This window comes from Triturus cristatus, chromosome 11 (assembly GCF_964204655.1).
Source record: "Triturus cristatus chromosome 11, aTriCri1.1, whole genome shotgun sequence".
Taxonomy (NCBI): domain Eukaryota; kingdom Metazoa; phylum Chordata; class Amphibia; order Caudata; family Salamandridae; genus Triturus; species Triturus cristatus.
This window is the reverse complement of record NC_140594.1, coordinates 590,329,286-590,352,060: the sequence shown is the minus strand read 5'-3', so window position 1 is coordinate 590,352,060 and position 22,775 is coordinate 590,329,286. Positions and strand designations below refer to the sequence as shown.

General features: G+C 47.9%; 1 long non-coding RNA gene across 1 annotated transcript in view; it reads right to left on the bottom strand.

The window, feature by feature from the left end:
• The window catches only part of LOC146785138 (uncharacterized), a 356,473-nt gene extending 337,800 nt beyond the window's left edge, over positions 1-18,673 (bottom strand). The window contains exon 1 of the long non-coding RNA XR_014970921.1: positions 18,583-18,673. This is a non-coding gene — a long non-coding RNA (uncharacterized LOC146785138). The remainder of the gene's footprint in view (positions 1-18,582) is intronic.
• Positions 18,674-22,775: the final 4,102 nt, after the last annotated feature.

Below are 22,775 nucleotides of genomic sequence, written 5' to 3'. Positions count from 1 at the left end.
CCATCCGTCTGTCTCACGGCACTGACGGCGTCCTTCCAGATCTGCTCCTTGGCACAGGCGCCTACCTGTGAGGATGAAAAAGTGAGACAACATCAATACACCTGCGACATGTCACAGAGACACACATTAGAACAATTTGTCTGGTTTAACAGGGCATAGAATGCATCAAACTCATTACACCTGTGTCATAGGGACACTTTCCTCTGTGGAAGGCAAAAAGCACTAGGTGGCATTGTAGAGTACACAGGTGGCATGAGGGGTACGACACAATCAATCATCCAGGCTCACACTGTGCATCACAAGCGACACCAGGATTATGTGCAGCACCTCAAAGCAGTCACATGCCACAGGCCACTGAGGCGCCCTCAGCAGAGTACACAGACACACACAGCCATAGGACAATCACCTGCCATTGACAACTGCAGCTACACACCTCACTCTGCACATGTGCCACTAGACTGGGGGGTGTCACAGGTGTGGGGCTGGCCCATCACCGCAGACACACAGCACTGCTCCCTGCTCACATCAGATGGGCAGGATATATCCATCCCTCATGCAGCTGGGGTGCTACACTCCACATATGCACTCACCCACATGACAGGTGACTTACACACACACACCAATGTCCAGGGGACAAACACATCATTTGGACACTCTCAGCACATGTACACTAAACAAACACACATCTGTGGGTACTGCCACCTGTCACACTGGGGGAACAACATTCCCAGGAGGATTAGACAGGCAGAATGTGTAATGCCACATGCAGTGATTGTCACAGTACACACAATGCAAGTGAGGAGAGCAGCCATGCACCACAGCATGCTCTGGCTGGGAGACATTAGGCATTCCCCCACCCGGGACACACCCTACAGTACATTGCATGTGTGTTACACCTGGACACAATGGCAGAAGTCACAGTCACAAAAAAGGGGCACAGCCTTTGCTAGTGGACTCAGCACTCACCTGTACCCCTGGGTGACCATACAGCATGGGGTACTGTGGGAGGATCACATCCAGCAGGGCTTGGTTCTCCTCCTGGGTGAAAGGCTGGGCCCTCTCCACAGACCTGGACATGGTGCCAGAGGATTCACGAGCAGCAGCAGTGTAGTTGAATCAAAGGATGTGCAGGCAAGTGCTCTTTCATGGGACCTGGCTGCCTTATATCTACCTTGCTGCCCTGTTTCATTCACAAGAGTACAGAGTGATTGGTCACTCACATTTGCATCCTATGTTTCCTCCAATCCCTTTAAACCTACAACAGTCAGTGGCTTTGCTCTTTTTTTTTATTGAGCATGATGTCAACTCAACAACCACTTTGCAACAATGTAGATTCTTTCAAACCGACTTTAGCTGGGCACCTGATGAAAAAAATTCAAACTTTAAACTCGGTCTCCATGACAACCAGCATGCATGTAGGGCTTTATACTTGTCCCTCATGTGTCCCCTATGTAATTTGGACATTCACACACAGGTACGGTGAGTTCTAGGGCCCTAGGGCACCCCAAATGCATAGAAACGGCCTGTACACGCGCGTGTATGGGGCGTATCACTATGGGTACGCATACGCGAGCAAAGCCATAGTGAAACGGCCGGTACACGCGCGTGTACGGGGCGTATCACTATGGGTACGCATACGCGAGCAAAGCCATAGTGATACGCCCCTTACACGCGCGTGTACGGGCCGTTTCACTATGGCTTTGCTCGCGTATGCGTACCCATAGTGATACGCCCGTACACACGCGTGTACAGGCCGTTTCACTATGGCTTTGCTCGTGTATGCGTACCCATAGTGATATGCCCCGTACACACACGTGTACGGGCCGTTTCACTATGGGTAGGCCTACGGCAGCACTCCCATAGTGATGGGGAACGTACACACGCCCTCAGAGCGCATGTACGGTGCATTTCACACCTGACAGTGGTGACAGGCAGCATACAGAAAGGAATAGAGCTGACATACTTGTCCAAGGCTGGACATCAAGGCATTGTCTGTGCAGTACTACATGTGTGGGGCACAGGTGTGTCAGGCTGTAATGTGGCACATTACTCCTGAGTTGTGAAGGCAATAGATGTATGATGAGATGTGTACAGATGTCATGTGTGATGGTGGACTATGTGCCAGACATCCCCTTCACTCCTTTGACATGTGTGCATGTAGTACAGAACACTTGTGAAAAGTGTCACTGCCATGGCACAGTCAACAACACACGCAACTGTCCCCTGATGCCAGCTACAGGGGTTTTCACACCTGACATGTGACTACCCGCGTTGCACGATGTGACTATGTCATGTATGTGTCGTGTGTTCCCATTAGCTTGCTGTAGGTGTTTGGTCAAATGCATCAGCAGTTGCTGCAACCAACATGTGTCTGTGTGTAGATGGCCATGGCACAGTGTTACGCATACCAGGCCATATGTGGAATCCGACGTAAGGTGTGTGTGTATGCATCGACACGGAGTTTCAAAACAAGGACATATCTGCATACTCTCAATGTATGTGGGATCATTGTTGAAATGTAATCCTTCATGGCAAGGTGTGTGGTCTGTCCATTTTCTATTACATGTGACCTGTGCCTCTAGTGTTCCGCAACCTGTCTGTACAATAAACATCCTTCCTCTGCACTTATTTGGTTGTCTGTAACTCCTGTAATGCGTCTGCCTGCTCACTTACACTGGCCCACAGCTGGTTTCATGGCATGGCATTATGAGGTTGAGAATAAACGTTTGGAGCTGTCTCTTGGTAGGAGTGTCACATGGCTGGCATACGTGTCCAGGGCATATTGCACAGACCTGACTCTGTATGTAGCAATATGTGTATTGCCTGTTGACCATGTGCTCAGTACATTGACATTGGTGGTGTACTGTACTCACTCTTCATTGTCCCTTCTAATTCACTGCAGGGCTTCGCCTCTCCCTCGAGCAATTCCGGACTTGGCTGACATGCGGGAAAATGACTGTATACGCCGCTACCGCTTCCCCCAACGTTTGATTGAGGACTTGACAACACGGCTGGCAGCACACCTCCAACCGCTACACAGGTATCCTGGTGCACTGACACCCAAGGTGAAGGTGATGGTAGCCCTACATTTCTTGGCCACGGGTACCTTTCAACATACCATTGCCCATGTCGGTGGGATGTCCCGAAACCATGTTAAGCCGTGTTCTGCATGATTTTTTAGAGGCCATGTTGGAGCACCTTGATGAGTTCATAAAATTCCCAACTCCTGAGCAGTTGACAGCTGTCAAGCGTGCGTTCTATGCCCTGGGAGGGATGCCCCATGTCATTGTGTCCATAGATGGAACACATGTGGCTTTGGTACCACCACAGGCACATGAGGTAGCCTTCCGTAACCGCAAGCATTACCACTCCATTAATGCCCTTGCGGTGTGTCTTGCCAACATGGTGATTTCACATGTCTGTGCTCGTTTTCCAGGTTCAGCACACGATGCGTACATCATGAGGCGTAGCAGGGTGCCTGAAGCGATGCTGCAGCTGCGCAACGAATGAGCATGCATTGTTGGTGGGTATACTCTGCCAGTCCTGTATTTAACGTCATCTTCCTGTCTTACTGCTTCTGCTGACCCACTCTTGTCCATGATGTTTCCATGTAGGGGACGCTGGCTATCCCAACATGCCATGGCTGATCACGCCTCTCCGCAACCCCAGCACGGCTGCCGATCACCGCTACAACAACGCCCATGGGCGGACCAGGCGAGTGATAGAGAGGACGTTTGGCCTCCTGAAGAGCCGATTCCGTTGCCTCCACAAGACCGGTGGCGCACTCCCATATGCACCGGTGAAGGTCTGCAAGATATTCCTCGTGTGCTGCTTGCTGCACAACATGGCAGTGGAGAAAGCGGTGCCACTCATCCTGGATCCAGATGAGCAGGACCATCCACCCGTGGAGGATGAAGGGCTTGGGCACGAGGCAAGTGATGTGGAGGAGGAGGAGGCGGTAGAGGACATGCGGAGTCGGCTCATATGCGACTTCTTTGCTTAGTGGTGAGTTCCAGTGTCTGAGTGTGCACGCATTGGGCTGTGTGTGGCATGTGTTGCAATGTGTGTGTCCATCTGCATGTCTTCCAAGTGAGTCTGAGGTGTGTTTGGATGTGTCACTCGAGTGATGGTGCAATAGAAGAATGTATTTCCAGAGTCATCATTGTCACCTAGCATGTTGACAACCTAATACGTGTCGAGTACATGCACATGCATGCGGATGTACTTCTTTTGGCTGACTTCTGGTGTGTCTCCCATCCACAGGTACTTGCGCATGCTGTCTGCTGGTGGCATTGTTGTGCTCCTGCTATTCCTCATGATCACAGCAACATGTGCTGAATCAGCGTTATATGCACGGACAAGTTTGAAAATCTCCTTCGGGTAAGGGATGCAGCACGGCTTTTTGGGAGTGGTATTTGTTTTGAATGTGTGTGCACTGCTCCTGTTCATGTTTGGTTACTTTGCATACATGTAGAATCACCATGGGGCACATGACCTGGAGCAGAATTCACCTGAATTGATGGTCAGACTTGGTGACAGTCATCTGTAATGGGATTGTGATGGAGCCATCAATGTGTGTAACACTGGCCTCGGAAACATACGGGTTGCACCGGGTTGACATGGTGTGTGAATTCCCCATTAGGGGCTCAATGGTGTATAGCAGGCTCTCCGTGAGCAGCAGGGGGTGTTTAGCTGTAACCCGTCACTTGTGTGCCAGTGCCATGGATTTCCAGCATCTGTGGTGCTAAGGGGGGTGCCAGTGTTGGTCCCACGTGTTCATCCACATGACCTGTGTATGTGTTGACAGAGTTGCATTAGCATTCCGACACACATGAGTAATAAAGGTGTCCCTCTGCCTCCAAGGTGCCTCATCTCTGTCAATGGTGGTCTGTTGCCACTGTGCATGCGGCATGTCTGGCATTGTTCTCAGAGATGGTGCATATGAGTCTATGTGTAGAGTAGCAAGATGCAAGCTGTTTGTCAGGGATTAGATTCTGTATTGTGCATGATGTCCATGGCTGTGTAGGTTTTGTGGCATGTCAGTCTCCACGACGGCCACTGTGCCGCATGTGAATCCATTGTGTGTGTGTGTTTGCCATGTTGAACCAGACATTCCTTCCTTGACATACACCTTTTGCATGGTTCCTTCCTGAGATCCTTGTCTTTGTGTGCTACTTGTGGCATTGTTTCCTTGACATGGCGCATGCTGCTGCAGGCCCTGCTGCAAGGGCACCCAGTGTCCACGCAAACGAGCTGGTGTCCATCATGGATTGCTTGCTGACATGTGCTATGCTGATCAGCAGCATCTGTGCCTCATGCGGCAGCACACTCTGCATTATGCACAAGATCCCCAGTTCCATCCACCTCAAGGCAAGAGGGAGACCATCCCCCAGGTCAACTATGACATCCGTGTCTACTCCTACCCTGCACTCTACGGACATGTGCGTTAGAAATCCCATGATACTTGTCCACATCCAGGGTGCATCTGCACAGCTCTGCTACTACATCCGGCGACCAGGCCACATCAACGTCCAACAGAGAAGGGGGGAGTGGATCACTGCCAGCTGCAGGATGACCTTCTCAATCCACGCACACCCTCAGGATGCAGCCCACACCCACAACACAACCTTGTGGCACTGTGATCCAACACCCAATTGTGCCATCTCCATGCATCCAACCTTGGCTGGCCCACCATTCTCCACATCCACCTGACTCAAGCATGCAGGACATGGTTCTGCCACGTGTCTACACATACCTGGGACTCCCACCCCAGGACACTCCACATGATCCCTGACCTCTGCGCATGACTGTTGCTCTTCTAAATAGGTCTGTGGGCACAGTTGTGCGGGCACCCCCTCAGCTGGTGAGTATGGTGCTCCCTGTCTGTCTTGGATGGTACGTTGTGACCCATGTGTGTCCTGTGCCAGACTCAGACCCCAGGAATGGTGGTTCGGGGTTAATTCAGAAATCAGGCATGGTTTGACTTTACAACACACACATGTAGTGGAATAATGCAAAATGACGGCATCATCTTGTGATTGTGATGAATTTTATTAGTGCTGGGGTACGTGTTTGGGGGGGGTGACAAGAGGTGCTTGGCGGGAGTGTAGAATCCAAAGTTCACAGGGGGAGTTGGTGTCCTTGCCATTGACAGTCATCAGAGTCTGTGCCACAGTCTTTGTCAATATTGGTCAGACAGTGACCAGCAAGGCCATGTGGCAGAGAATGTCCTTTGCTGCTGTGCTGCTGTTGGGCCAGAGGGCCAGGTGCCAGGCCAGGTGACCTGGGAGATGGTGATGTTCCGCTGACTCTCACGGTCTTTTTCGTGGATGACCCACCTTCCTGCGGGGACCCTCAGACGCCTGGCTTGACAGTGCAAGGGACGCTCCGTCAGATGAATCCTCCTCCTCCTCCCTCACTGTGTATGGTGCTGCTCTACGCCTGGTGGCACAGGGAGGATTTGCCAGGCTTTGGGCGATCTGACGGAGGGATTGGCTCACGTCCCTGTGCACCGCCAAGTGCTCTGCATGTCTTGCCTCCATCCTGGCATGATGCTCAACCTGCAGGGCCTTCATCTCATTGAGGGTCTCCACTACCTGGGCGATGCCTCTGGAGTCACGCTGGTATGCGTCCAGGATGGTTCTGACGTGTGCCACAGCCGGGTCCTGAGCCAACTGGGCAGGTTCGGGCCTCCGCCGTCCTCCACTCCCACCACCCCTGCCCACTTGCGCCTGGCCTGCCGTTGTGGGCACATCGGGTCTCCGGGACCCCTGAGGGATGGCATTTGCGGTGTCGCCTGCCTCCTCCTGGGTGCCCGGAGAACCTTGTCCCTCGTGGACAGACTGGCTGTGTTGTTGTGTGCGGGCAGGGCTCCTGGGTGTCTCCTGGGATGTGGTAGGAATGGGGGTGGTGGTTGGCACAGTTGTACCTGACGCAGGTGCTGAAGGTGGTTGGACACCAGAGGGGCCAGGTTGGTCTGGGTCATCCACGGAGTGGTGAGAGTCGTCGCTGCCGGTGGGGTCCTCTTCACGCAGAGCCTGGTCCTGTGAGTCTTCCCCCCCAGTGTTGGGGGGAGATCGACGACGTTGACCTGTGTGTGAGAGAGACAGTGTTAATTGTGTTACATGCGACATCCATGTTCATTCATTTTTGATTAGGCACAGTTCCTCTGGGTGGTTGGATTTGGCAAGCATTCCTCTCACAGTGCACTTGTGCATGGGTTTGTCCCTTGGCCACAGCTTTCGACACTTTACCTATGTGTGACACAATCTTACTTGATGCATCTTTTGTGAACGCAGTCAGCAGTATAGTGAGCGGGCGTAGCAAGCCATGCAGAGCCGCCTTACGTGTTGCACTGTACGTGGCCAAATGGTGTTTTTTCCATGCTATTTGAGAATGCAGGTAGGTAACTTAACAATTTGTGACAGGGTTCTGACAAACACAGTGGGTGGGTATACTGGGTGTAAGGTTCTGTTTGTGCCTGCAGCACGGATGTACTCGTGCACAGATTGACACATGGCCCAGTGTTTATCAAAGGTTGAAGGGAGGGTTCACGGAGTGCCAAACCTTGTCTACATGCACACAGTCCACCTGCTGACGAGCGGACATGGCCACACCACCCAAGGGTGATTTGGTCTCCCTCTGTCTCCCTTTCTCCCTCCCTCTGTCAGCCTCCTCCCTCTGTCCGTCTCCCTCTGTCTCCCTTCCTCCCTCCCTCTGTCAGCCTCCTCCCTCTGTCCATCTCCCTTTCTCCCTCCCTCTGTCAGCCTCCTCCCTCTGTCCGTCTCCCTCTCTCCCTCCCTCTGTCAACCTCCTCCCTCTGTCCGTCTCCCTCTGTCTCCCTTTCTCCCTCCCTCTGTCACCCTCCTCCCTCTGTCCGTCTCCCTCTGTCAACCTCCTCCCTCTGTCCGTCTCCCTCTGTCTCCCTTTCTCCCTCCCTCTGTCAGCCTCCTCCCTCAGTCCGTCTCCCTTTCTCCCTCCCGCTGTCAGCCTCCTCCCTCTGTCCGTCTCCCTTTCTCCCTCCCTCTGTCAGCCTCCTCCCTCTGTCCGTCTCCCTTTCTCCCTCCCTCTGTCAGCCTCCTCCCTCTGTCCGTCTCCCTCTGTCTCCCTTCCTCCCTCCCTCTGTCAGCCTCCTCCCTCTGTCCGTCTCCCTTTCTCCCTCCCTCTGTCAGCCTCCTCCCTCTGTCCGTCTCCCTCTCTCCCTCCCTCTGTCAGCCTCCTCCCTCTGTCCGTCTCCCTCTGTCTCCCTTTCTCCCTCCCTCTGTCACCCTTCTCCCTCTGTCCGTCTCCCTCTGTCAACCTCCTCCCTCTGTCCGTCTCCCTCTGTCTCCCTTTCTCTCTCCCTCTGTCAGCCTCCTCCCTCAGTCCTTCTCCCTTTCTCCCTCCCTCTGTCAGCCTCCTCCCTCTGTCCGTCTCCTTTTCTCCCTCCCTCTGTCAGCCTCCTCCCACTGTCCGTCTATCTCCCTTTCTCCCTCCCTCTGTCAGCCTCCTCCCACTGTCCGTCTCCCTCTGTCTCCCTTTCTACATCCCTCTGTCAGCCTCCTCCCTCTGTCTGTCTCCCTCTGTCTCCCTTTCTCCCTCCCTCTGTCAGCCTCCTCCCACTGTCCGTCTCCCTCTGTCTCCCTTTCTCCCTCCCTCTGTCAGCCTCCTCCCTCTGTCCGTCTCCCTTTCTCCCTCCCTCTGTCAGCCTCCTCCCACTGTCCGTCTCCCTTTCTCCCTCCCTCTGTCAGCCACCTCCCTCTGTCCGTCTCCCTTTCTCCCTCCCTCTTTCAGCCTCCTCCCACTTTCCGTCTCCCTCTGTCTCCCTTTCTCCCTCCCTCTGTCAGCCTCCTCCCTCTGTCCGTCTCCCTTTCTCCCTCCCTCTATCAGCCTCCTCCCTATGTCCGTCTCCCTTTCTCCCTCCCTCTGTCAGCCTCCTCCCTCCATCTGTCTGTCTCCCTGTGTCCACCTCTGTCTCTGTCCCTCTCTCTGCCCCTCTTCCTCCCTCTGTGTGTTACCCTCTGTCACCTCAGCTTAGCTTCCTGGGCACACACAGTTTGCAGGTCTTGCAAAGGCCATTGGCTTGTTCATGTGGGTTTGTTTCTTCTCTGCGGGCACCCATTGGGCGGAGTGTGTGAGTCTGCGCTGCTGCTGTGGCGGTGTGTGCTGACACTCTTTCAGTGTGCTGCGTCTTCATTGGCTGCTGTTATGTGCAAATTGTGCCTTCATACCCATGTCGTCCTGCAACGCGGCCACCATTAGCAGGCAAAACAGTACTGTGTGGGGACACACTATTGGTATGGCTGTGCCCTTAGCCATATGGGCTGAGGGCATTGTTGTGTGCTTCAGAGTTGCTCTATGTTAGTTTTGAGGCCCACCCTCCCGGCATCGGGAACATCCTGTCTTGTGTTGGTGTTTTGTGTGGCCTGTGACTTGGCATGGCCTTGCTTGGGGCATGGGGCATGGAGGCGCTAGTGGCATGTGTGTGTTTCTGGAGTGTGGTTGTGTCCGGTGCTGGCTTTGTGGGGGTTGCGTGCATGATTGGTATTTGGGTTGTATATGGCGTTCCCCCCCATGTGAGGTGAGTTGTTTGTGTACTCACCAGGCTCTCGGACTCCTTCTAGTCCGTCTACTGCCAACGGCTCCAGCGTGGTCATCACCTTCTCCTCCCAGGGATGGTAGTGTACCGGTCTGCGGGATGGCCCTCCTCCAGTGATGTTGGCCTGGTTGTGCTCGTCCGTCATTTTGCGGCAGACCGTCCTCCGCAGATCGTACCACCTGGCTTGGCACTCATGCCTGGTCCTTCTGGTGGCCCCAACAGCATTCACGGAATTGACTATCCTCTCCCACATGGCAGTTTTTTCTGATATGCTGGTCCGTCTGACCAATGTTCCAAAGAGCTGTGGCTCGACTCTGATGATTTCGTCGACAAGGGACTCCAGCTCGTCCTTTGTGAACTTTGGATTCTTGTTGGTGGGCATGGTGTGGGGTGTGGGTGTGGATGGTTGTGGGGGTGGGGGTGTGGATGGGTGTGGGTGTGGATGGTTGTGGGTGTGCAGGTGTGTGTGTGTGAATGTGATGAGGGTGTGTTTGTGATGGTGGTTGTGTGAAGGAGTGCAAGTGTAAGGTGTATTGATGGTTGAAGTATGGTGCAGTGCGTTGTCTCTGGGGTCTGGCAGCAGTGGATCTGTTGCAAAGGATCATGGTTTGTGGGTGTTGGGCCTTTTTATTGGTCCATTTGTGGGTGTGGCTGTGTTTGAACTTTGGGTGGGTGTGTTATAAGGAGTGGTAGTGGTTTGGGCCTCTGTTTATCTGTTTGTCAGTTGCAGGTCAGTGTATAGGATGTATTTGGCCTTGTTGGATATGTTTTGTGGTGTTGTGTGCCTCGGATTGACTGTCCTTGTGTTTTTTTGGTTAGTTCTGGTTCAGTAGGAGTGTTTTTAGCCTCTGTACGGTGTGTACATGGGCCATGCTGTTGTACAGTGCTGTCCTTTGCTATGGCTTAGTACGACTCGTACATGCCCGATGTTGGGTGAGTGTGCTGGTGTGTGGGCCTGGAGTAGGGTGCGTATGAACACGGGCAGGGTGTTGGTCCGCACCATCCATCGGTGGTGGTGTTTCGCACGGTACATACAAGGGGGGCTGGGTGTAGGGTCCGTACATACACGGGTGGGGGTACGGTCCGTACATACACTGGTGGGGTGGGGGTACGGTCCATACATACACTGGTGGGGTGGGGGTACGGTCCGTACATACACGGGTGGGGTGTTGGTACGCTCCATTCATACACGGGTGGGGGTTCGGTCCGTACATACACTGGTGGGATGGGGGTACGGTCCGTACATACACTGGTGGGGTGTTGGTACGCTCTATTCATACACGGGTGGGGGTACGGTCCGTACATACACTGGTGGGGTGGGGGTACGGTCCGTACATACACGGGTGGGGTGTTGGTACGCTCCATTCATACACAGGTGGGGGTTCGGTCCGTACATACACGGGTGGGGTGTTGGTACGCTCCATTCATACACGGGTGGGGGTACGGTCCGTACATACACTGGTGGGGTGGGGGTACGGTCCGTACATACACTGGTGGGGTGGGGGTACGGTCCGTACATACACTGGTGGGGTGTTGGTACGCTCCATTCATACACGGGTGGGGGTACGGTCCATACATACACTGGTGGGGTGGGGGTACGGTCCGTACATACACGGGTGGGGTGTTGGTACGCTCCATTCATACACGGGTGGGGGTTCGGTCCGTACATACACGGGTGGGGTGTTGGTACGCTCCATTCATACACGGGTGGGGGTACGGTCCGTACATACACTGGTGGGGTGGTGGTACGGTCCGTACATACACGGATGGGGTGGGGGTACGGTCCGTACATACACTGGTGGGGTGGGGGTACGGTCCGTACATACACGGGTGGGGTGTTGGTACGCTCCATTCATACACGGGTGGGGGTTCGGTCCGTACATACACGGGTGGGGTGGGGTTCGGTCCGTACATACACGGGTGGGGTGTTGGTACGCTCCATTCATACACGGGTGGGGGTTCGGTCCGTACATACACGGGTGGGGTGGGGGTTCGGTCCGTACATACATGGGTGGGGTGTTGGTACGCTCCATTCATACACGGGTGGGGGTACGGTCCGTACATACACTGGTGGGGTGGGGGTACGGTCCATACATACACGGATGGGGTGGGGGTACGGTCCGTACATACACGGGTGGGGGTTCGGCGCGTACATCCGCGGCCGGGGGGAATTTTGCGCGTACATGCAGGGTCTGTGGTGGGGTGTTTGGCGCGTATGCGGGCACGTGTCTCCATGCTTGCTGTGGGAGTTCGGTCCGTACGGTGTTTTTTGCATACAGTTGTGAAATCGAAAGGACGGGAGTGATCGTACTAGCGCGGTCAGACTTCATTTTTCCGATTCGTGCGGTAAATCGTCCGGGGATGTGTCGGACACAATTTCTGACCCGAGGACGTGTGGGGAAATGTTCCGGATGTGATTCGTATGGAGTTTTTCCCATGCGAATCGTACTTGGCAGTTTGTACGCTACTTGTACGATTCGGACGGAAAAAAGTCCAGATTCAATTTGGACGGGGGAAATTTTTCCAGGATCCGAATCGGCACCAATATGTCTGCAAGCCCGTCCACAATACTACAAATAACATTAACACATTGCAATTCATAGCGATTTTTAAACATTTTAAAGGAAGAATTTCCGTAAACAGATCACAGCAAAAGAGCAAACATAGAACGTTCCAGGGGGCATATGTGGGAGAAGCTGGAGAAATATGATGGACTCAAGCCGCAGTGTACAAAGATTGAGAGTAGTACAAGAAGGATATTGTATTATATATCACTAATGTTCCAGGACCAGGCACTACTCATCCTTAAGGGCCGAAGTGCCACCCCCACCTTTTTTTGCAGACATAAAGACCATCAAGCTGACCAAAGATCAGCCTGATAGACACTCTTTATGTTCAGCTGCCTGAGTTGAACTTTGCCATGCTGAGAATTTCACAGCACTGTCCTGCAAAGTGCCTCGAGGTCCTCCCACTCCATGACGAGGGAATGCAGTACTGATAGCTTTGTCCCTGGGTGCATCAGATTTATGCCTGGAAGTGGCCGGTGCCAAGTGTCAATCAGTGATACATGTTACAGAGAGGGGTATGTACAGCAACTCCCACTGACCCCAGCCCATTCTGTGACGAGTAAGGTACTGCCGCCTCCTCTCATGTGCTGTCCGTGCTTGCATGTGTGTATATGTGTGAATGAGTGTGCATGTAAATAGGTGAGTGTATGCCAGGCGCGCAACGCCCATAGGGCTCAAAGGGCTTCAGCACCCCCCCCCCCCGCACCCCCCACGCCCGTCGTGTGTGTCAGCCGGGGCTGAGACAGCTTTCCAAGCACACACACAGCCGCACCCGAGTACTTCACAGGTCCTTAGAAGACCATTTACTTGGTAATGAGGCTTTGTTGTTTTTTCAACCCTTCCTAGAGCGCCTGCATCTCCACTGTGCCTATTGCTAGAAGAATCCCCCCTCACGCCCCCCCCCCGAATTTTTTTCATAGCCTCTCCCCTAAATTTGGCTCTAGTTGCGCCTCTGGTGTATTTATATGTGGCCCACCCGCTCTGCACCCTACTCAAATTGCTAAATTACCAGCTAATACACCCCAGGACAGACACAGTGGAATCGTAAAAAAAGCCTCCAAATTAAGGAAAACGAGGAGACAGCATAGACCTGCTGTGTTGCAAATATACGAAATATCATTGTGCATTGGACGGTCTAAGCAGTCTCCCTCAGCCGTCCGAATGCATATTTACAACCAGCTAATCTTGCAGTTCGGTGTGACGCAGTATGACTTGCTTGCGCTGCAGGAAACAGTGCATCATGACGTACCACGGATCGTCATGACGTACGGCAGAATGCAAATGCTGCAGACAAGCAGTACATAGTCATACAGTGGGCCACTTCCTCCTTCCACCGTCGCCTCCGCCACATTATTCCGATGGTGGCGCCCGGCCGCGATTTCTCCATGAACATCAGGAAGCAGAGCACGTCAGTCCTCGAGATGCATTGTGCACGTGGGACGTTCTGCTAATTTCTTTGCAGTAGCAGGACAATTTCAAACACTTTCCTCCACAAGCGCACTACTTAAAACGGAGATTTCCAGGGAATTAGACGCCACCTATTCTAGCCCAGCAGTTAATAGGCAAATAGCGTTCGTGCAGTGGGTGTGAGTGTAGGCCTGGCTATTTACTCCTTCTCGGGACAAATTATAGAAATTGATGGCTTCCACTGTGCTCAAGATTTCTAAACTGTTGTAAATTGTGTCTCGACGGGGAGATTGACTCACTCAAAGTGTATCTTGCCACTGTGCAGGGGTTTTCCCACTCTAACATGGATGATGCCATCACTTGGAGAGCGAGACAGAATTTTCTCCGATTTTCCGTTTACAGTCAGGAGCATTGTTTTAATAAGACCAGGCTATGCTGGCACGTTTAGTAGAAGTAGTGAGCGCTCTGCAGTAGCAGTTCTATCCAGCACTCCAAATGTGGCACAAAGATTGACCAATTGTTCAGAGCTTCTTGAAAGTAAATACCTCAGATTTGATTTTTTTAGCACTCGCTAGATGTACCAGAATAGGAAATTGTCATCTAAGGAATGCTGCGACTGCTTTTGTATTAGTATGGGGTGTGGATATTTATACGTGACTGTTTAACTTGTAAAAGAAAGAGTGCCAGTGGCCAAAGTTGTGCTCAGAAGCCTGCAGCTGGTGCAATTAAACGTAAATGCGCCAAATGCCTAAACTGGTAGGGGCAGATTTATGACGACTGGCGCATCCCTGCATATCAGCAGGGATGCGCCAGTTATTATGCGCCACAGCTGCGCCACCATGGATGCGCCGCATTTATAATGCGGCGCACCATGGGGCAAAAACGGCACAGATGCGTGACGCATCTGTGCCGAAAAGTGGCGCATTGCTGGAGTTGCGTCGCAAGCGCGACGCAGCTCCAGCAATGATCTGGGGGGCCCTATCTGTACAATGCTGCGTCAATCCTTACGTCTGCTTGAAGCAGGCGCAGGGTTTTGACGCAGCATGGGCCTAAAAGTGACTGAGTGAAATCTTGTAGATTTCACTCAGCCACTTTTAGGAGGCGTTCCTGCGCCGGAACGCCCCCACCTGCCCTGGAACGCCTACATGTGGCGCAGGGCTTTACAACGTGACGCATCTGGGCGATGCGTCACGTTTGTAAATGCCCCGCACCATGGCGCAGGATTTGCGCTGCTGCTGCGTCACAAAAGTGACGCAACGGCGGCGCAAAAGTGCCGCAAGTGCAACATAAATCTGCCCCGTAGTCTTAAATCCACTCAATGCCTCTACCAGACACTTACCACCCCTAGCTCACTCTTGCAGTTTCCTGCATTCTTCCTTTGCGACGGTTTTTCCGTCTTTTTCTTCCTTCATGTATTTGATTTGTGGGCTTACTTGCAAGTCGCTTCTGCCGCTGACACGTCACTTTTTCCCCATATTGGAGAGGACGTGGTCTGACGGCTAGAGCTGCCGACTTTGGAGCTGGAGACTTGGAGGTTCGAGCCTCGGGTTGCGTCCACATCCTGTGATTCTGGGCAAATCACTTAGGGGCATATTATCAAGCACAGCGTTAAAATTATCGCCGCTTTAGCGGCAGAAAACTGCCACTAAAGCAGCGATAATGAGCTTGATAATATGCCGCAGAGAATTCCAATAGAAGCCCATGTTGACACCAGGACATGGGCTTCTATGGGAATTCTCTGCGGCATATTATCAAGCCCATTATCACCGCTTTAGCGGCAGTTTTTTGCTGCTAAAGCGGCGATAATTTTAACACCGTTTCTTGATAATATGCCCCAAAATCTACCCCTGCCTACCAAAAAAAAATGAATGTGTCATTTTGTAACGTAACCGGTGCTCATGTAAAGCACTCCAATACCTTTGGGTCGAGTTCACGCAATATAAACCTGCAAAAAAATGTATATATATATATATATATATATATATATATATATATATACACACATATATATATATACATATATGTTAAGTGACGTAAAGAGCTTGTAAATAAGTTCCTGTGTGTATTTCCCCTCTCTTGCGCTCGGGAAGCATCCGATGCTACAAAATAAGTGCCCGTGCCCTGTCGACAACCACTGGCTCAAATTAAGCACTGGTGTGACCTGATTGCAGCTGCATAGGTAACAGGTGCAGTGACACCAGGGCCCACTGCAAACCACTTCTAGCTGCTAATTTACTACCAATCCAGGGAGTGGGGCGCTTTCAAAACATTCATCAGGACCTTTGGCACCCTTGACATGCCACTCACTGGATGTATGACACTCTCGATTCCCTTAATAATTAATTTTCTGTCTTCTCCAACAGATAATTTTGTCATATTTTTGCCAATTAGTGCCAGAAGGTGTTCCTGGGAGGGGAGGCTCAATGCATCCACCAAGGGTATTTGAAACTGTACCATAAGAGAGGAAAACTCTACAGACCTGTTAAATTGTGAAGAGTTTCAGAAAGTTAGCGTGTTTGACATGTTTTGCTTAAATTATTTTAATTCCAAGATCTCAGCCTTATGCAAGAAAGGCTGTTTCAATAGGAATTCATACTTTCTGGTAAAAAAAACCTGCGAACTAACAACCAACACTTTACCATAACAAATGCTGTGAAATACAGAGTTATAATCTCTATTGAAACTTCCACCTATAGATTTGTGACCCATGAAAGATAGAAAGCTGCAGGTACAGCAAAGAGGCCTGTATTGTATAATAGCAGAAGAGGAAGATTAAGGAATCTTTTTGGGTGTGTAAAAATGCATGGATGGATTGGACTAAGAACTGATCTAAAAGCATCCAGATCATGATTAATAGACTTTTTGAGTGTATCTAGGACAATCAACACTAAAAATGTTTATTTTTAAAAATAAAAATAGATCCCAAAGGACTCCAACACATCTATTCACTTGTGATGTAGAACCAAAAGGTTCTTTTTTACTTTTAGGTTCTGAAGGACTTTTACTTCTCAGTTGTGCATTGGACCATGACAAATAAGGTAATTTCTGGAGTACAATACTTGTGAGAGTCTAGAACTCTGTCCCTTACACGCCAGACCTGCCTTATTAACGTTTAGTTCATCCTCCAACCTTGTAATGACTCCGTTTAACCAGGGGTGATCGCTGACATTTCCCAGGGATCAAATCTAGAGGTTCAAACAAGGTTCCCAAAATTAATATTAAGGGTATAAATTTACGTACAATGATTCTGAATATTTGAACATTTACATATTTATTAGTTATACTAAAATCCTTGGTGCAGTGCTCGAGGACCAGCAGCATGTAGATATTCTTAGTGAATGTCAAGGAGCAGTCCATAGGCAAAGGAGAAATCCTATTGCAAGAAGAAAATCACCTGAAGTAGGTAGCAACAGAATAGATTGAGGAAGATAGTTAATGAAAGTCTGTGTAACTCCAGCTCATAACAATATTGAGGAACCCGGTAACCATACAATAACGTAGATTACTGTACCAAGGTTTTGTGTATGATCTATGTGCATGCACAAGATCATACCAAAAATCTTAGGGTCTGATTCACAGTCATGGCAGAGTCTCCGCACTCGTGGCAGATTCGGAATTTGCCAAGCAGTGTGACGGTAAGTTCCAATTCTATTAAGGACACGGAGGCGAGGATTATCCCACCCGGTGCATGGCAGTGCGAACCCGCCCGTATGTTAGTAAGTAATCACTTCTTGTGTTTCGGGGGAGATGAGATAATGTACATTGTTCAGTCTCAAGTTTACAGTTTGATCATGTTGTTACTGCTATGGGTCAGGTTGTTAATGCTCTGGTTCTTGAATTATTTTCGTCCTCCTGACGTCTTCCTTGTTCTTCCAGGAAACGATGGGTCAAAACAGGACCAATGATGATTTGGCATGACTCGCGCGAAGAAAGAGGAGAAAGTGAGACTGACATGGGACGATGTACCTCGGATGGTGGAGATAATGGAAGGACTAAGGACTGTTTCTTCCTCCCTGGTTGTTGGGAGTTGTAGTTTTTTACTGTTGTGATGCTCTATTGGTTATCTTTCTGGCTGCTTGGATTTCGCATTGTAAAAAAGCGAAGAAAGAAATAAGCATAATCTGAAACCTCCGGTCCTGCCATACAATCTCCCTATGGCACACTCTCTGCAGTGCACCGTGCAGCGATTCCACCACAAGTGTTGAGTCTTTTTGTGAATCGGGCCCTTATTTTTCACATTTTTCAAGATGACTTGTTGCACTTACATCTTGTCCGCAGTTCATGTACATTTACACCGAGGTTTGATTAAATTGTGTGATTGGCTCTTGCATTTGCATATGTAGATGGCATTCATTCCCTGAAGATTTTGCCTTTGAGCTTAACATCGTAAAACAACAAAAAAATATACTCATCACTCGCGGAGTGCCTGGTCTGCTTACCAGAAGATTAGATTCCAGTGACATGTGGAGAATGTGGTTTGATTTCTGCTTTTTTATTCCTCCTGTTTGCTGCCCACAACCTCCATTCCCCAGTTAAGAATAGTATCGGATCAACAGAAGGTTTCAGAAAGGCAGAAAGACAGTGACGTACAAATAAAACAGAATTACAGTGCAGCGAGGAATAGGACTGGAGGCTGCGACCAACTGTGTTCCTCAGAGAGTGAGGCACTGGGTACTTCTGTACAAAAGGATAAAAGGCAAGGCAGTTGGGAGCAGGGGTGCAAGTAGACTTAGGAAGGTAAGGGGGCAGCCATTAAAACAGCGTCAGTCACCTCTCTGCCTAGTTGGCGGTCCATCTGATGTATAACAGTGTTGGTGGTTTGCAGAACAAAAGAACACCAGAGTACCACTGCTACCACGAGCTATTCGCCAACTGCCTTGATGGTGGCATGGGGAAAGCAGCTACCAGAGGGCAGTAGAGACAAGTTCACCGCTGTTGGAATTACGAGTAGGCTTTCCGTCGAGCCGACCATGGTGGGAAGACTGCCTGTTTCGAGCCGGCGGAATCAAAAGAATTGGGGTGCATACTCACCCATTTCCTTGTGTTCCCTTCAGTCTCCCATGTGGACCCCTTCCTCTAGGTCCCCCTTCACAGCAGCATCTTGGCCTCGAAGAAAACGACCCTGTTGGTACCAAAATCCAGGTAAGTCTGTTTTGCAGTATTTACGCATTGACTGAACTGGGCACATATGGTCCGGACTCCAGCAATGGGAAAATACTGGTAGTAGGTATTTTTTCAAGTGTCATGCATATGTGTACATTTAACTTGTGCAGTCAAAAAAAACACTCCAGCATCAATACATATGAAAAAATATTCCCCACCTTCAGAAACACCACCACTGGCCCAGGGGTGACATCGTAATATAGCAGACGGGAGACTACTGCTCGAATGGTCATCTTGAGATCGCTGCCACGGCTCTATTGTGGTAAGACCACTGAACTCGTAATCAGGTCATTAAACTTCAAAAGTCCACCTAACACTAACACTTCAAACACTGGGGTATGTGCTAGCTCCTGAGCGGAGTCAAAATTGATTTGTGGAGAACGCGTTTCTAGGGGCATAGCTTTCAATGGTGTAGCAGGTGCAGTTGCACGGGTGCTGAGAAGCCCACTGGGCCCATGAAACCTTGATTAATGTGTATTTTTTTGATCAGCAACATATTATCGTTGAAAACAATATTGAATCAAAAAATATCGCAAAAAAACTTGTTTAATATAATACAAACACAAGTATCGATGACCAGAACATCACAGTTAAAAATGGCTACTTCTACTAATCTCTAAACCACAAATACCAGAAAATAAAATACTGTTACGTTGAAATAATACATACAGTTTCAAAAATATCAAAATACTTATTGACTACAGTATCGCAAAAAAAAAGCCAAATATTAAAAAATAATATAATAAATCTGTTTTACTCTAAACAACAAATAAGACTAAACACTACATAAATTAATAAATCATCAAACTACATTATTTAAATTGAATTTTACATTATTTCAATTTTATAACAATAAAACAAATGAATACTACATTGAATGTAATATACAAAATGATCTTCATAAATACGGCTTCCAGTTTTCCATTTTTTGTGATTTTTACAGATAAATAGCAACATGTTTCCTGTCTGTATTTATTTTTAAAAGTGGAAAAATACTGAAACTTATACTTCTTTCGAATGACTCTCCATGCTGTCTTCATGAATTTCAGGACAGCAGCTGAGCAGATAGACTGCACGGGGAGTTAAAAACAGGTTGAGATTTCCCTAAATTAAGGCACATGTTAACATATATCTGTAGTATAATGCTGATATTTACCTGTGGGTGTAGTGTTTTGCTATATTTGACTGCTTACATTTTCTAAAATACGTCAGGCATCAAAGTATGAGCGCATGTTTATCAGGTAAATTAAATGTGGAAATATAAATTTTACAACTCCATTTATTCTCTTAACACAAAATATATATATGGATTAATATCAATAAGATTGGAAACAAACCAATACCGATAAATATAGATGGAAATGTTAAAAAAAAAAAAAAACCATAAAACCGGAAGCCCTATTCATAAATAAAATTAAACATAAGAAGATGCAAAATAACCGATAAAACAGAAATCTATATTAAATATGAACACAAAAAAACTAACTAGCATCCACCATGAAAGGTAATAACTGACAGAACAAATCTGACTAAACAAACACTAACCAATAAAAACACCTGTAAACAAACTAACCAATACAATTGTATAATTAATTAAAAATACAATTAAAAAAGGAGCAGAAAATGTCAACATTTATCACACCAAAAACACCAAAGCTGCAAGACAATGACACTCTGCTGCTATCTTCACAAGTAAGTAAAACGGGTGTTTTCACATAGGGGTAACAGTTAAAAAATGTAAAAATACAAATAACTATAGGAACTCTCTATTATCTTTATCTACTATGCTTTAGATATTAGAGAATAAATACAACACCATTTACAACCTACAGAACAACCAATGAAATTGAACAATCAAGCACCTGGAGAAAGGCATATATGTAAGATAAATCAAAGCACTTCTATATATCAGCTGAACCTTAAAAGTTAAAAACAAAAATAAAAGCCCTCAACACCTACTAACTGCCCATAAATAAATGTTCAAAATATAAATAATACATCTTTTATACCCTCAAAAGAGAACAAACCACCAGTGCAATTATAATCAACAACACATATGTTAGTATAAAATGAAAAACAATTGTCAGAACATTTTATGTAAATTTTCAAATCAAAATTAAAATTCTTGGTGGGGAAGGCGCCGGTCAATGACGGTGGTACCAGCATCGGCACCACAGTGGGGAACACAACCTGCCTTTCCACCAACATTTCCATGGTGGGGACCTGGTAATAAAAAGGTTGGCGGAAAGGCAGGGAAGGGACCACAAAAAGGGCCCCAGGTTGATTCAGCCCATTTGGAATTGTGGTTGGAGGCATATGTTGTGCCACCCTAAGACTGCACTGTCATGTACGCACTGTGTGCCATGTACGACATGGTTCATGGCAACAGTGTGCCCAACGTACAAGTGGCTCTGCACTGCGGCGGCATGTGCTTCTGAGTCTCTCTATGAGCCGAAGCATGCTGACACACAATCAGCCCGGCATTAACATTGTAATGCAGTGATGGGACCGATTACATCGTAATCAGGCTCCAAATCTTTAAACAAAATACAGCCAAGTTAAATTCCCAATAAAATATACAAAACCATGAATAAGAAAATAGATTTTTTTATATACTATTGAAAATATAACTTAACAGTATACCTATACATTAAACAAAAACATTGTATAATGCATTTAGTTTTTTCCCAAAAACACAAACAAAAATCAAATAAACATGTAAATTATCAATATTTTTAATCAAGTATAACAACATTAAAATTAAAATTTCAATAAATTAACAAAACTAAAAATTATAAATTTATAAAATCTATAAATGTGAAATTATTCTACACCTATATTTCTAATTAATAATATTTAAAAAATAATTTTTTGCAAACTGTAAAAGGATTTGTAAAATGTACAACATTTTAATATAAATTACTACATAATAAAATGGGAAAATCTAATACTGAACCGTAAATAAATATTTTCAACCAAAATATAATACAAATGGTACAAATAACCATGTATCTCAAAACTATGAATTCAAATCATACATTTAGAATTTTGTCCACATATCTTGATAAATAATTTTTAAAAATGTTTTAATAAATTATGTATCAGATTTTTGCTTTTATTAGGTAAATATTTAAAAATTAAAAGAACTTTAATAAATTATGTATCAGATTTTTGCTTTTATTAGGTAAATATTTAAAAATAAAAAGAACTGAATATTACAAAACAATAAAATAAAAAACAAAAATGTTCATAAAATTTTACCAAATATTTTCGCACAATATATCAAATATGAAAGATAAAATGACAAACTCATTTTTTTAAAAAACATATCGCTCATACATTTTACAAACAATTGATACAAAAATGTTTTTAAAATGTCACCACCCTGTTCCCCTTATAACCCAACTACCCATTCCTATAACATAATAAACATATTAAAATAAATAAAATACTGTATTCAATACTTCAAAAATAATTATAATGCTTCAAAATTACATTAAATAAATTAGATACAAAAAATTAACACAAAATTTAGGCCTTCATTATGTTGTCGGGCAGGTGGTCCGAGGACAGCCGGACAGGCAGGCGTCAGTCTGAGTGTCCAATTAGAATGTGCCCGCAGAGCTGGCAGGCGGGTGGAAAAGTACTCTATAACACTGTGGCTTGTGCTACGCCCCTGGAAAAGGGCAGCAGCACAAGCCTCAGTGTTATTGAGCACTTTGCGCACATTCATGCACCGTGTGCCAGGCACCATGTGATGCCTGGCACACGGTGTATGAATGTGCATGGGGGCACTACATGTGTGCCCAGGGCCACATTACAGTGGCCCATGGGGGACAGGACCCTCCTTGGTGCCCCCAGAGTCCCTTCCTGGCTGCCTTTTGATGGCGCCATGAAAAGACAGTTGGAAAGGGACATCGTAATCCTGACATGGTGCTTGAGCAGGCACCGCCTCCATTCAGGATTAGAATTCTGACCACCGCCCCGTTGGTATCAGTAGGTCCTGTTGGAGGCGGCGGTCTTTCCCGCAACATAATCGCTCCGACCACCTGCATCGCAAT